This window comes from Phascolarctos cinereus, unplaced genomic scaffold, assembly GCF_003287225.1.
Source record: "Phascolarctos cinereus isolate Bilbo 61053 unplaced genomic scaffold, phaCin_HiC Scaffold_9;HRSCAF=440, whole genome shotgun sequence".
NCBI lineage: Eukaryota > Metazoa > Chordata > Mammalia > Diprotodontia > Phascolarctidae > Phascolarctos > Phascolarctos cinereus.
Window position 1 is genome coordinate 125,013,332 of NW_027556402.1, and position 14,804 is coordinate 125,028,135.

General features: G+C 34.9%; 1 pseudogene; it reads right to left on the reverse strand.

The window, feature by feature from the left end:
• Positions 1–10,364: 10,364 nt before the first annotated feature.
• On the reverse strand, positions 10,365–10,916 carry LOC110201138 (ferritin heavy chain pseudogene; annotated as a pseudogene).
• Between the last annotated feature and the right edge of the window lie 3,888 nt (positions 10,917–14,804).

A 14,804-nucleotide genomic window follows, 5' to 3' on the forward strand; every position in this document is an offset into this window, starting at 1 on the left:
CAAACAAACTATTCCTTCCTCTTTGTCTTTCCCTTCTTCTATATCTTCTGAACTTTTAAAAATAAAGAGTTTTGCGAGCTTTTCTAATAAGGTGGACTCTGGGAATTACAGTACTGTCAGTAGAGCACAAGATTTAGTAAGTACCAAGATAAAAAAAAATTTAAACACTGATCTATTAACAGGATGCATCTGTCATCATATCAGCTATACTAAGGCAGGAAAGGGTCATCTCCAGAATGATGACTACCAGATATTGACGTTTTGTGGACATGGTAACTCATTAATCATCTGCTATAGCAAGGAAATGTTGTGATCTGCATTAGGGAATAGATCATAGTATCATGTTCATAACAGGAAGAGATGTGAGTTTCCACATGGATTAAATCAAAGACATTTGGTGGTGTTGAAGTTTAGCTAATATGCAGCCAATTACCTTATATTATTGACCAAAAACACTGATGTTTTCTTGGCAGACCCAGCCTCATTCTAGTAGTTCTGTACACTACCCTAGACTAGAAGACATGTTGTGAAGGCACAAAGCTATATATGGAGAGAAAGTAACATTCTGTCCTTTTTCCCACCTCTATTCTGGGAGATCACACTAATTTTTATTTTGTCTAGAGAGTGTGGTTAACTTAGATGGACCCAATCATAAGTAATTCTAGAACCCCTACTTCTCTCTCACATTCCCACTTTTCAGAAAATATTCCTCCTTCCCTAGTCATGTGAACCTGACATAATGAAGTCCATCCTTAAACAAGAAGAGCAATGCTATATGTGTTTATTTTGCTCTTTTCATGAAAGCAATTAAAAAAAACCTTACAATACATAATATTGGAGATTATTTACCATGTGGTTGATTACCTAAATCTAGCTCCTAATTTAGTTATTTGATCCCTGCCATAGGAATGAATAAATCTTGTAGAAAAATACAACATTGGCCCAAAATACTGTTCAACTTCTGTCCTTCCAGAGGTTGAGGTCTGGATCTAGAGTTGGGGAAACTCAAATACTGAGGCTAAATCTCAGCATTGTTGCTTTTCTACTCCTGGGGATTAATTTCCAATAATGTTTCCAACTCTTTCCTGGATTGCTGCGGCAGGATCATCGATTACTGAGCCAGGAAAATGGACCCAAAAATAAGTTTCAGCAAGGAGAGACTTTCACTTTTTCATCCACTTATTTCTAACTTTGTGTCCAGGTTTTTGGTGACCAGGAATTATTTCACTTTCCTCTTATGCCTGTGTAATCATCATCCTAGCTTAGACACTCATTTCTAAGATGAAAGAAAGAACTAAATAGGAAAAGGTGGTCTACTGAGAAAGTGAAAATATGTGATAAAGGAATAAAAGTATATGGCATATAATTTAGTTTTAGAAATAAGAAACTTCCTACTACCACATCACTGGCATTGTTTTTATTGTCTAGCATGTCAATAATTCAAGGGTATAAAATTCCCTGCTTACATAACAAACTATAACTGAGAGTACATAATAGATCAACAAGTTACTTTTAGCCATCTCTTTTAATCAATGCCAAAGTGTTTCAACAAAGCAGCTAGGAATTGCTAATGGGACATTGCAACATGAATATGTTTTGCATCCAAAAGTATTCTTGAAACATCTTGGGCAATATTATATACAAAGACCATAATGACCTCTCCGAGATCAGAATATCAGTTTCAGGGTACTGAATTTCAATTTTTAAAATATAATCCTAAGAAATAAAGTTGATTTCTATATTAGTGCCAAGCAATAATTAGTGGGAAAGGAGGGGACTTGAATTTGACAAAGAGGTGCCTTTAATAATTAATGATTGCCATTTTGTTATAATGGCTTAGTTATAAATTCTCTAGTTTAGCATATTTTTTTTTACTTTAAGAAATTTAGTTAAATTTAATTTTATTCAACAAGCATATATTAAGCACCTATTACTTAAAAGCCACTATGCAAAGCACCAAGTATATGGAAACAAACAGTCCCTGTAATCAAGGAATTTACATTCTACATAGGATACATATGCAACTATGAGAAAATACAAGGAAAAGTGAGGAAAACAAGAGTAATATATGTTCTTTAATGGATTATAGAATCCATAAGATTAAAAAAAACTGCAAAAAATCAAAACTGCTATTAGATGCTTTTCTTTAGTGTTGCTGCCTTTCTAGATAAGTTGTAATAATGAGGGGGAAGGAAGGAAAGAAAAAAAGAGAAAGAGAGAGAGAGAAAGAAAGAAAGGGAAAGAAAGAAAGAAAGAAAGAAAGAAAGAAAGAAAGAAAGAAAGAAAGAAAGAAAGAAAGAAAGAAAGAAAGAAAGAAAGAAAGAAGAAAAGAAGGAAGGAAGGAAGAAAGGAAGGAAGGAAGGAAGGAAGGAAGGAAGGAAGGAAGGAAGGAAGGAAGGAAGAAAAAAACTGAATAATTTTTAAAAATTACTTTTCAGAAATGTCCTTTATTAAAGGCAAGAAATGTTATGGAACTGATTGTATTAAGCTCAAAGAGTGTAAAAAAATTTCTTATTAGAAGGCAAGTAACACAAATAAGAGTCTTAAATATGGTATTTTAGATTTTTGCATAGCTATTATGATTCTCAAAAGGAATATTTTTCCTAGCTTCATTTTCTTACAATTTTGGACTTCCTCATATTAAGTTGTTATTTCCTTTCTAAATCACTCATGGTCAAAATAAGATATAGTTTTCCAATTATAAAATATATTAATGTGCATTATAATACATGTATGTACATATATGTATGTATATAGAGAGACAGAAAGAAAGGCAGAAACAAAGACAGAAATAGAAATGAAGATAGAGAATATTTTTGGCATATTGATAACTAAAATTTTAGATGGGGAAGAAGAAGATGGACTCATCTTGTTCCAAATTCTGTTCTATGAAAAATCAAACTTAATAATTATAATCTAGGTAATATTCTACTTTAAATCTATGAAATAGGGCAAATTGTGATATCTTAGGGTGTTGAAAGTTATTTTGTATACAGTGATAAAAGGACTGATAGGGAATTAGACAACTGGTGCACTCATTCCATCTTAAGCATTTCGGAATAACTCCGTGAAGGCTGAAGAGGACATTGTTTTCTTTTTACCTGTGTAAGAGAAGGCTGCATTCCTATGGGAAAGATGAGGCTTATATTTGTACAACAAACAGAACACAACTTTTCAGAAATTAAGTCTTGGTGTGCTGATACGCTTGGTATTGTAAGTGGAGCGTCCTCTCAATCTCTCATATGTTCATTTTTACTATCACCACCTTAGTTTGGGAGCTTAACTTCAAACCTGGACTAAAAGTATGGGCCACGACATTGGCACTGCAGTCCGGGAAACTGTGATCAAATTCTTCCTCTTCTGCCTACTACATGTGTTTCCTTGGTCAAGTAACCTGATCTCCTCAGTTACCTTATCTGTAAAATGTTGCAGTTGAACTTAATAACTTCTGAAGTCCCTTTCAATTCCAATTCAATTAGAATTCTATTCTATTCTGTGTCCCTAATATAGCAGCCTTCTGGTAGGCGTTACTGCCTCAAACCTCTCCTTTGATCTCCTCTATCACATCCATCTTAGTAAAACATCTTTTGATTTTTGTCATTTATTTCACTATTCAAAAATATTAGTCTCACCTGCATTAAATTTCTCTGCATCAATGTTAGATTTTAACTTAGTAAATACTTGTTGTGATTTTCTAAGGTCAAAAAAAGCAAGCAAAGTAACAACCACAACAAAGGCCATACTCATTTATTGTCTCTCAAACCTTGCCTTTTCTGGGCCTCAGATAACAAAACCATGATTCTCTGTTAGGGTCAAACTCAAATGTCCCTTTCCAGCGAGGTAAAACCTACTAGAGCTTATTCCCTGCTATCACAGCCTTTTACTACTGAAGGTAGTCTCCATTCCCTTTGGAGGATTTTGAGGAATCATGATACACCTCTTACTGAAAAGACTAGAGTGGTTCTGATTTTTTAACATAAAAACCAAAGAAATAAATTAATCATTTAACCTTATACACAATCTGAGCTCTCACATTGTTTTTGCAAACCCATCCTTCTCTCAACCCAGGTGGCAGTTACAATTAGGCCAGAAGCCTTCCTCAGCATTGCAACCCCATGAGGACAGGGTCTTTGTTTTTGCCTTTATTCACACACACACACACACATATATATATATATATGAAGAATAATGTCACTTAGAATAATGTCTGGCATATAACAAAGATGTAATAAAGTCTTGCTAATGATTTTGTTATTCTGCACTGATAAAGGGAGATTCCTTAGTGGGGAATATTAATGATTTGTGTGAATTTATTTTATATCCTGCTACATTGCTGAATGTATTTTTTAAATCAATTTTTGGATTGGTTCTTCAGTTTGTTTCTAAGTAAATTATCATGTAATCTACAAAAACAACAGTTTTGCTTTCTCTTTTGCCTGTACTTATTCTTTTTGTTTCTCTCTCTTGTCCTACTGCTATAGGTGTTGGATTTAGTCAAGATTCTTTTCAGCATCTGTTGACATAGTCATTTAAAAGTAATCATATTATCAACATGATCTATTATATTTATACTTGTCATCATGTTGAGCCCACCTTTCATTCCTGGTATAAACACAAGCTTATCATAATACATTATTGTTATATCTTTCAAGAAATGTTGAATAATTTTGATATATGAAGGATAACCACCTCATTGGAGGAGAAGCTTTTATGTCATATCTTTAATGTTTGGTTTAGTTTGTAATCAACAAATAAGAACAGAGAAATTGTGTATTCTTTAATATTTCAGTCCATTGTGTCATTGTGATGATGTAATTTGTGATGGAATAGCGTTTGCAAAACCCTGCCTCTTCCCTGCTATTATCCTCAGCAAGGATATCCTTCATGTATATGTTGATGATTCCCATAAAATATCATCTAGATGGGAAATTAGGTTTATGGGTGAGTAGTTCTTCCCCTGAACTCCTTTTTGACATGTTTATAAGGTCTTCAATATGTTTAATTTATCTAATTCAGCTGCTTCCTTTATCTTTATCTACCTTAGTGTCATTTTCATCTCCTTTTTAATAACATCTGAAACTATGATGTTAGATGCCAAGTATGGTGGTTCTCCTGTTCTTTCCTTGATGGATTTTTAAAAAAAAGTTATTCTAAACATTTTTGCAATCATTTTAAAATTGTTCTTTTTATGTGCTAATTTGATTCTTAAATGCTCTTGGGATGACTTTGCTTAGTTGAGTCTCTCACCAAATTTGCTATAAACTGGATTTGCCCTTTACTGCTTCTTTATGCTTTATTAGGCAATAACTTTCATAATCAATCACTCATAACCCATAGCCATGATATTTTGCAAATGAGCTTATATTTAAAACTAGGGGTTATCATTGGCTGCCGTCTCTCTACCCTTGGCAATTTGGTTAAATGCTGAAATGACTTAGGTGCATTTTTTAGGATCTTTTGGACTCCTTTGTATGGCACCTGATTTAGAGACTTCTGCCTGCTGTAGACTTCCACCTGAAATTGATGGTTGGTGTTCACATTCTTTCTTCCACCTGTATACTATTTTTCATTATCAACAACTTGTTTGAAAGGGTCAGTACTGACATCCTATCCTTTTTTCCCCTATTTTAAATCTTTTTTTTCTAGCTTTGCATTAAACTAAATATTTGTTTTAACAAATCAATAGTGTCTTTGTATATAAACAGAAAATTCATGAATTGCACATCAAACACGAGTACTTTAAATCTGATAAAATATTTTTAATTTAATTTTTGTGCTGGTTGGCACTTGCCATATCTAACTCATAGCCATTCTCCTCTTGGTTAAAGTACTTATGATATCTAGGCATGAAAAAGATGGATAAAATACTTATGACCTATAGTTTTGAGGAGCATTCTGTGTAAATTCCATGTCTTTGATCTTTCTCATTCTTCATTTCTGATTCACATTTTCCAATATATTCCTTGCCATTCTCACTCTTGCTTTTGTAACCAGATATTTCTCACACACATACATAAATATATGTGTGTATATGTATACATGTCTATGTATTTATGGATATACACACACACACACACACACACACACATATATACAAGCATACCTACACATATATGTATATTTGAAGGAACAAATGAGCTAATATATGTAAATCCCCTTACAAACTTTAAAGCATTATATGATATGTGTTGTTATATTTATCATACTATTTCATCCTCAACAACAAATCTGGATTTATGAACTCCAATTGTTTTAATGGTAGTCTTTTTGGAACAGTGAAGAGTAGTGAAAAAGAGTTTTCTTCCATTGTCATTGTCTATTTTAGTACACTTTTATGTCAAAGGATGTGGGTTTAAATTCCACCTCGGATACTTCCTATCTGTGTAACTTTGGGCATGCTAGTTATCCACCCCAAGCCTTAGTTTTCACATCTGTGAAACGGAGAGATTGACCTGGGTGGCCCCTGAGTTCCCTTCCTGCTCTTAATCTACCAATCTATGAGATGACCAAATGTCTTGTTATTTTAGAGTACTTGATAAGACCATTCCACCTATTCCTTTATATGTCTATCCAAGAGAGATGTCTAAGCAGCCTTTACATTTAGTTGCAACTTGTTTCTTTTTCATAGTTTTGTTCATCATGAAAATGTCAAGATTGATATGATTCAGGATCTCTAGTATCATGTCCATTCATTTGTTCTTGGACATTTGATTTCACCCCTTTGGAGCCTATCTTGAATAGATATAAATACACAGTATCTCACACATCAGAATATAAGTTCATTGAGGACATGATGTTTTCACCTCTTTTTGACATTTATCATAATGCCTGACATCTTTTTTGTGGATTGATTGATATTAGAACTCCCCAGGAATTAAGAAATTATCTTTGAGAGTTGCTCTGGCTGCAAAATTTATCTTTCTATGACTAATCTAGTGCTGAATTTTTCTAACCTTAACCAGACTGGTCTTCAGGCAAAAGATGCACAATTAATCACTAGGCCTGTATCTAATCACATGGTAGCTTGGGAGGGTGTACCAATATTTATATTTCATTGGCAGAGTCTTTGAGAACCTAGGGTCAAATTTATATCACAGTAAAGTATTGGAATAGGGTTTATTCAAACATTTGAGAGTATTATTAGTTTTACTAAAACACATGGGTTACTCCATCAACCATATTGGTTTCCAAGAAACCTTTTTATCCCAAAGGAAAGGTAATTTAATGGATAGAAACCAAACCTAGTCAAAATATGGCTAAAATAAATAAAGCAGTGTATAAAACATGTACTTCTTGGTTTAAGATAACATAATGTTGGGAATTTCCATCTGAGTAACAATAAAGCATTGGTATTTTCGTTTGGATTGGGGGGAGAAATCACACCATTCCTCATAAAATATAGGTTTTATGTCATTTGCCTGTTGCTGCAAACTGAAAGCAGGTGTTTTTCTTCCAGCAAATTTCTGTTTCTGTTCACTATTAACAATCAGGCTGCCACAGGTGTGACTGAGCATGACTTCATCTGCCAGAATTAAAGAAAAGACTTAATAAGTCTTTCCAAATTTAAAATTATGAATGTGTAGCTAAGAGATTAGCAAAACATTCGTGGCTATATATTCATAGTTTCTAAGTTCAGTACTGAACCTGACAATAGCCAAGTTATTGAAGTAGATCTCAAATTTCTCCAGAGGTTTCAGTTGTTATCCTTTTTGCCTCTAAAATGAAAATGTGACTTTGTGGGCACCATGCTTCAAGAACATTGTGGATACTTGGAAGACTACAAAACTGGGCACAAAGAATAATTTTAAAAGACTCAAAGTCTAGACCACCCATTTCATGTCAGAAAGTTAAGTAGAGAGTGATAGACAAATATTAATGCCTTTGTATTTTGTGTAAAGTACAATATAACAGATTTGACCTTTGCTTGAATTTCAATTGTGTCCATAATCACAAAATTTGAGGGTTTTAAAAATTATTTAGGTGAAATGAACACTAAAAGTTAAATGTTATACCACTGAATTGTATAACCTTGGCCCTGGATAAGAGATATAAAAATATACGTCTCTACTCTTGTGGAAAACTACAGGTAAAGATTGTTGTATTCACTGTCAAATATTGTACCTGTGTTAGCTGGCTTTCCATAACTATTTTTCTTTGTTAGAAAGGAAGGCTTATTGTCTAAGGGTAGGGTAAAAAATATCCAAAAATAGCAGTGATATAAAGACAAAAGTCATAAATTAACCTTTAAAGAAAAGTTTCTTAAATCTTAAAAGTCTTAATTTGAGCTAGAGTAAGAAGGAAAAAAAAGGCTGATCATATATCAAAGACGTTATAAGCAATGTGGTCCCTGTCTATTCTCCTTCCCCTTCCCACTTTTATTCCTAACTTACATGCCCTTGGCCTTAGTTATTATGATAGAGCTGCACAACATGGATGGCATAGAGAAGAAAGCTTTTTAAAAGTTTATTTCCATTTAATTGTATTTTGTTCAGAGACCTCATTGCTTATCCCTGGAAGCTGACTTCACTTCTTACAGAAGTCAATTCTCTCTTGGGTTCTATTATTTAATCCTTGATACAAACATCTAGTATATTGAATCCTAGATACAAACAGTAGTAGTTGCAAAATGAAAAGTAGAAACAATGTGATTCCAATCTAAATCATTTTTCAGCAGTCTTTCCAGAAAGTTGGGAAATATTTCAACAAGATAGCAATACTCTCAGACAGGGAAATGCTTTTGACTTGAGGTCTTAATCTTCAGTTATTGCCCAGGGAGCTGACTTCCATTTGATTGTCAGGGAAATTATTATTATTCTAAATGGAAATACTTTATTTTATAATTTACTACCACTTACTTGAAGAACCTATGATTTCATGACCGTGAAATGTTCCTTCTATCAATGCAGTACACAGAATCTAGAGACATGTCTTAGACATACAGAGAAATAGTAACTTGCTGAGGATCATATATCTAGTATCAAAGGCCATATTTGAATACAGGTACTCTTCACTCCATGTCCAATATGATATGCCACACTGTATCTATTCCTCTAGCACTTCCTTACATATAAAAATACCCAATAAAACAAGAAAACATAGCTTTCGAAGAATGTAAACCTTTGGGGGTGTTTGTTGTATGTTAGTTTTTTTTTTTTAAATGAGTCTTGGAAAACAAAGTTTCACAGAGATTTAAAAAAAGAAAACACTGAAGGCCATTTACAGGTTAGCAAATAGTTAACCCAATTAAAATGTCTCCTAAGTAAATTTTGCTCTCATAGAGCAGCCTGCACATTACCCAGACAGAATATATTCATCAGGTAATGATATCCACATTTCTCTCTTCTGGTTCTTTCTGAACATTGGCAGGTTGTACTTTGTTGAACTGTGATAAAATTCCTTAAAACTTATAACCAAAGTGGTGACAAGAAGCATCACTATTAACTTTGATTTTGCACAACCATCCCTTCAGTTCTGACACTCAGCCTCACTAACAGCATAGTAGAATTTAAGCTGGATCATTTAAATAATGATAAAGCTGTCAAGATGCTGATGTGATTTTCTTCTCAAGCAATTCACCTCCCATTACAAGTTTTATTATACTTTATAGTGGCCATCTGTAAATCTGTGGATCAGCTTAGCTCCCTCATTTACACCCATTGCACATCCTACAGAGTTTTAACTGACTTACTTTAGGATTCACAGTAGTTGCTAGGAAACCTTTCTGCGTTCTTTTCACTTCTTATAAAGCATTAGCGTTTCAACTGATAAGGCTGTACCTTTAGGTATAGAGACATTTCAGTAGAATTAAACAATGACAATGGTGCTGGGGCACAGATAACCAAAAACTAGGGCTTGTTCTTCATACCAGTAATACAGGGATTATAGTGAGGGGAAGGAGGACATAACATGTTTTCTTTGACTATTTCAAGAATATTTTGGAAGTAGCATTCAAAAAAAAGTCTTTCTATTACAAATTCGAATGTATTTGCAAAGGGTTGGTGTTTTAATTTGGGGGGCTTATTCTTCAGATATTGGTTTTCCCTTAGAGCATTCCAATGCTACAAGGCACCTGTGATCCAAGCAAAAGATGGTCTAAAATTTCGAAGGAATTTCTTAAAATTATATAGGAAAGGGGGAAAAAAAGAGAAAAAAAATCCTTCCACAAGAATATGGTAACACATGAATAATTCCTGCCCACTCTGATTTTTTGTTTGTTTTCATCAGTACTAACTAAATTGGGATGCAAATGGTAATAGTTTTTTGGTACAGATTGTGAAAAGTTCAGCTAACCAAAATATGCATGCACTTAAAGACCATAGAAGTCACTCCCACAGTTCCCAAGTGTGGGGGAAGGCAGGTGTGGCTTAGCTTTTCTTGTCACTACCTCCAAGAGTATGCCTTTCAAAAAGATATTCCGCCATGCCAGAATCAAGGGCCCCCAATTTGCGCAGGTTGGTTACATGATCACCCAGTTGTTTGATGGACTTTACCTGTTCGTCTAGATAGTGGTTTTCGACAAAAATCACATAAATGGGGGTCGTTCTTGCCAGTTGCCAGCTTGTGCAATTCCAGTAAAGATTGATTGACATTTTTTTCCCAAGTGCAGAGCACACTCCACTGCATTCAGCCCACTCTCCGAGTCATCTGTCTTGTTTCTTGATGTTTTGCAGGAACACCCGGCTGCCTTGCTGGTTTTGGAGTTTCATCAGCTTTTCAGCATGCTTTTTCTCCTCCTGGGATTGGTATAGGAAATACCTGGCAAAGTTCTTCAATGCCACACCATCTTGGTCGAAGTAGTAAGACATGAACAGGTAGACGTAGGAGGCGTAGAGCTCCAGGTTGATCTGTCGATTGATGGCTGCCTCCGAGTCCTGGTGGTAGTTCTGTCGCACCTGAGAGGGGGATGAGGTCATCATGCAACAGATAGTGGACGAGGCGAAGAGGAGGAAGAGGAGGCCGCTGAGCAGAAGCTGTGGCTGAGGCAGGAGGCTGCTGCTGCAATGGGAGGACGGAAGAATTGTTGATTAGTGAAAGTGAAGGAGGAGAGGTGGCTAAGGGCGACTCTGCCCAGGAATCCAGCAGCGGGTTCTGTTCAAGCATTGTTGAAGCAGGAAACCTCAGGGACTCCCCTTCCCTGCGCTTCGGGCCCATTCTGATCATTAACCACTGAAATGTAGGCTTATCATTCACATCAAAATCTTTGTCATTTCTTTGCCAGTACCTCACTGTCCCTGGGAAATCAGGAGGTTAGTTCGACTTGGTTGTTCTAATTATTGGGTGGGAACATGGTAAAAGGGGAAGAAGTCTCCACTTGGAGTCTGAGAACTTGGAATGCCAGTGCTATTTCTTATATCCAATATGAATAACATAATAACAAAATTTGAAAGGTTAAAATGACTTCAGTGGCTATGTAGTTCATCCACCCCCCCCAAAGAAGAAAAGAAGAGAAAAAAAAGAAAAGAAAAGAAAAGAAAAGATAATTCCCATTAGAATATACCCGATAAGTGGATCATGTAACCTCTGTAGGAAAATCTCCGGAGAGGGAGAATATACTACCTCTTGAAGCAGGCCATTCCCTTTTAGTAAGGCTTTAACTCTTAAGTGTTTGGTTTTTTTTTTGGGGGGGGGTAAAATGGCAGATTAGAGGCAGCCACCCAGCTGAACTCTCTCAATCTTCCTCTCCAAACAATTTTAAAATAACTCCACAAATCAAATTTTGGAGTGACAGTGCCAACAAAAGGTCACAGTGAGATATTTTTTCCAGCTTAAGACAATTTAGGAAGTCAGTAAGAGAGGTCTGTAATACTAGAGTGGAAGTTGGGCTAAAGTGGATCAGCAACAGGAACCATGGAACAGGAAGTGGCTGTGAAAGTAGAAGCCACATAGCAGTTTTGGGAGTTCTTATTCCAATCATCACCAACTGCACTCATAAAAAGTGCCATAAAAAGTCACCTGTAATAGCTTTCTCACAAGTTTTCTTATCCCCAGGTACACACCAAGAAAGCAGTGACCACTATCCCTAGATCACACCACCTTGGAAGCACCAAAACCTTGCAGATTCTCAGAATTAACTCTGAATATAGCAGCATAAAAAAGCCCTAAGCTTGGGACCATGCTTCCCCACCCCCAAGTGAGAAAAACTGAATTTCATCATAAAGTTCAAAGTCAAGAGGTAGAATGGGGGGGGGGGGGGAATTAACAAACAACAACAAAAAGAAGTTGACCATAAAAAACTGCTATGATGGCAGGGAACACAAAGACATAAACTCAAAAGAAGAAAATAATATGAAAACATCTACAAGCAAAGCCTTAAATAAAAATTCTAATTGGACCAAAGTCCGACAAGGATTTTTGGCCTAGAAGAGTTAAAGAAAGAGATAAGAGTAGCAAAGGAAAAATTGGGAAAGGAAATGAGAGTGATGCAAGGAAATTTTGAAAAGAGAATTAATAGCTTGTTTAAAGAGGCACAAAAAATGTTGAATAAAATAACATCTTAAAAAACAAAGGCACAAAAACTCACTGAAGAAAAGAGCTCCTTTAAAAGCAGAATTGGCCAAATGGAAAAAGAGATACAAAACCTCACTGAAGAAAATAATTCTTTAAAAATTAGAAATGAGCAAGTGGAACCTAATAGTACCATGAGACATAAAGAAACAATAAAAAAGTAAAAAATAAAATAAAATAAAATAAATAGAAGAAAATGTGAAATACCTCATTGGAAAAAAAATAATCCAGAAAACAGATTGAGGAGAGATGATTTAAGAATTATTGGACTACCCAAAAATCACAATGAAAAAGAGCTTAGACATCATATTTCAAGATATTATCAAGGAGTAGTAGCCCAATATTCTAGAACCAGAGTGTGAAATAGAAATTGAACAGGCAGTTTTCATAAAAAGACCAAAGCTATGTATAATCATATGAAAAATGCTCTAAATCACTATTGATTGGAGAAATGCAAATTAAAACAACTCTGAGGTACTACCTCACACCTATAACAAATGAGAAATGCTGAGAGGGATAAGGGAAAATAGATAGACTAAGAAAATTTTGGTGTGGTTGTAAACTGGTCCAATCATTTTGCAGAACAATTTGGAACTATACCCCCAAAGCTATAAAACTATATATACCCTTTTACCCAGCAATACCACTACTAGGTCTATACCCCAAAGAGGTTAAAGAAAAGGAAAAGGACCTAAATGTACAAAACTATTTATACAGCTACTTTTGTGCTGGCAAAGAATTGAAGATTGAGAGAATGTTCATCAATTAAGGAATGGCTGAACAAGTTGTGGCATATGATTGTGACAGAGTATTATTGTGCAATAAGAAATGATGAACGATTTAGTTTCAGGGGGACCAAAAGGCAGGACAAATATGAAATGATGCAAAGTGAAATGAGAATAACCAGAAAATCATTGTACACAATAACAGCAATGTTGTTTCAGCTATGAAAGATTGGACACATTGACAAATACAATAATCCAAGTCAGTTCCAAAAGACATTATGAAAAAGTGCTGTCCATCTCCAGAAAGAGAATGATAAACTATGAGTGTAAATCGAAGTATTGTTTTCTCTCTTTGTCTTTCTTTTTGTGATATGGCTAATATGGAAATATGGTTTGCATGATTTAATGTGCATAATTGATATCATTTTGCTTGCCTTCTCAGTGGAAGGGGGAGGTTTGGAATAGAGCAAGGAAGAGAATTTTGAATTCAAAATTTAAAAAGAAATAAATACTAATAAATGAACAATTGAAAAAAAGGAAAAAAAGTTTATTTTGTTTTGTTTTGTTTCCTAACAATGAGACTAAAGTTGCTTCTTTGCAGCTTCCATCCATTCCTCCTTTTTCTGGGGTTAAACAGACCAAAAGTATCTAATCCCTCCTCCATGTGGTAACCCTTTAAAATCTTGAAGTCCACTAGCGCATCACTTCTGAGGCTAAACATGGCCATTGCTTTTATCTAATCTTTTAATGTCATGGACCCAATTTTTTTTCATCATCTTGTTAACTCTGCTCTGAACATTCCTCATTTAGTCAGTGTCCTCCTTAAACAATGGTGGCCAGAACTGAACACATACTGAAAATGAGTTATGATGAGGACGGAGTAAATTGGACTATCACTTCTGATTACTGTAAGTCATGACCCTCCTAATGCAACCCAAGATCATATCACCTTTTTTGCTTGTTTGTTTTTACTGTTATATCATATTGCTGATTCATATTGATCATGCAATCCACTAAAATACCTATTTTTCAGAACAACTAGAATAAATAGGTTTCTTCCACATTATATATGTAAAATTATTTTGTGTGTCTAAGGGCAAGTCTTTATATTTATCCCTATTGAATTTCACTATATTAGATTCATCCCAATGTTGTAGTCTGAGACCCTGACTCTATGATCCAATATGTTAACTATCTTACCCAGCTTATTTTGTCATCTGTGTGTGTGATGAGAATATCATCTATGTCTTTATCAAAGTATTGGTAAAATATGTTAAACTGTACAGGGTTAAGCACAGACCCTTGGATTACGACATTATGTACATTCAGGCCTGCTATCTGGGGAAGAAAAAAATATTGCTTAAGAATTAGAGCTGTTCAGAAGTAGAATAGGTTGTTCCAGGAGGTAGTGAGTTTCCCCTCAACAGTTTTCAAGCAAGGGATTGATGGTCATTTGGTAAATGATTATGATAATTTCTAAAGGAATGTTCTTAACTAGATGGCTGTGGAAGTACCTTTCATCTTTAAAATTAATTGATTCTTTGATTTCTATGACATTTTTCCCAGTTAACCACA